Source organism: Moschus berezovskii, chromosome 8 (genome assembly GCF_049115385.1).
Source record: "Moschus berezovskii isolate FMDL1 chromosome 8, NW_MosBer_1.0, whole genome shotgun sequence".
In the NCBI taxonomy this organism is placed as follows: domain Eukaryota; kingdom Metazoa; phylum Chordata; class Mammalia; order Artiodactyla; family Moschidae; genus Moschus; species Moschus berezovskii.
In genome coordinates this window covers 95313944-95315863 of record NC_142467.1, presented here as the reverse complement: position 1 = coordinate 95315863, position 1920 = coordinate 95313944, and positions in this window count along the sequence as shown.

The window sequence follows — 1920 nt, the reverse complement described above, 5'->3', positions numbered from 1 at the left end:
TTCATGTTCCTTAAAATCTTGCATTGCTCTCTTCACATTTGAAGAAGTCACTTCCTCTGGTCTTTACTTCCTGGCTTTGGGAGGGAAAGGGCTTCCTAGGTGGTGCTAGTGGTAAAGAACCCACCTGCCAATGCAGGAGATGTAAAGATGCAGGTTCGATCCATGGGTTGGGAAGATCCCCTGGAGAAGGAAATGGCAACCCACTCCAGTATTCTTGCCTGAAGAATCCCATGGACGGAGGAGCCTGGCAGGATACAGTCCATCGGGTCCAAAAGAATCGGACATGACTGAAGCACCTTAACACACACTATTGAGAGAGAAAAACCTTCACCAGCCAGCCCAGTCAGGATTCTGGGGCTGTCTCAGACCTTTTCCTTGAATGCAATCACTTCACACTTCTTGATCCCTCTTGTGGGGGATTCTTAAGATTGGATTGTTTGTTGTTCAATCGCTAAGTCATGTCTGATTCTTTGCCACCCCATGAACTGCAGCACTCCAGGTTCCTCTGTCTACCACTAGTTTCCAGAGTTTGCTCATGTCAGTGATGTTATCTAATCATCTAGTCTTCTGTTGTCCCCTGCTCCTCCTGCCCTCAGTCTTTCTCAGCATCAGGGTCTTTTCCAGCGAGTCAGCTCTTCACATTAGGTGGCCAAAGTATTGGAGTTTTTCACCTTCAGGGTCAGTCCTCCCAGTGAATATTCAGGGTTGGTTTCCTTTAGTATTGACAGGTTTTATTTCCTTGCAGTCCAGGGGACTCTCAAGTGTCCCCTCCAGCACAGTTCAAAAGCATCAGTTCTTTGATGTTCAGCCTTCTTTATGGTCCAACTCTCACATCCGTACATGCCTACTGGAAAAACCATAGTTTTGAATAGATGGACCTTTATTGGCAAAGTGATGTGTCTCTTTTATAATATGCTTTGTAACATGACCCATAGGTTGGTTGTAGCTTTCCTTCCAAGGACTGGCTATCTTCTCTTAATCCTGCAAAGCTAGGCTAAGAACTGAAAGCCTCTCCTTTGCTTTCCCTCTGGCGTATGTGTGCTAAGAGGCTAAGAGGTGTCCAGCTGCGACCCCGTGGACTGTGGTCCGCCAGGCTTCTCTGTCCATGGGGTTCCCCAGGCAAGAATACTGGAGTGGGTTGCCATGCCCTCCTCCAGGGGATCTTTCCAACCCAGGGATTGAAACTGCATGTGGTTCCTTACCACTAGCGCCCCCTGGGAAGCCCTAGAAATGGCCGAGTTTGTGTGCTTTCTCCTTACTCTCCGTATTTATTGAAAACCTGCTCAGTATTGAGCACTGTCCTTGAGGCCTGGGATTCATCAGTGACCTTCAATGAACAGAAACTCTTGCCTTCATGGAGCTTAGCATCTAGCAGGTCAAGAGTCAGTCTTGGCAATTTGATTCCACTTGTTTGGCTTAGTATAAACAGAATGCTAGATTTCTAATTTAAAAGAAATAGATATGCAACAAAGGTTATTGTATACAGGGAGCTATAGTCAATATCTTGTAATTTTCTATAATGGAAAATAATTTCAAAAGTAATGTATGTGTGTATGTATAACTGAATTACAAAAAAAAAGAATGCTAATTTTTGAAACTTAGTAATGTTTATCTTTTTGCCAGTTTTTCTAAATGCCCTCTGGATATCTAATAAGAATGTATGAGATGTAAAATTTTAAATATATTTGTGTAGGGTATAAAGATTAATATAAATAGAAATCTATTATATTAAAATTATTAATGACATCATTCAAGATGCTCCTATTCTGACTTTTTCTGCCCTTGATAAAATATTCCCAGAAAAATGTTAATATGTCTTACTATGATTATATATTTCTTCTTTTCTCTTATATTTCTTCTGATTTTTGCTTTATGTATCTTTGTTTCTTTGTTGTTAGACATCTCATGGCTTACGATGCC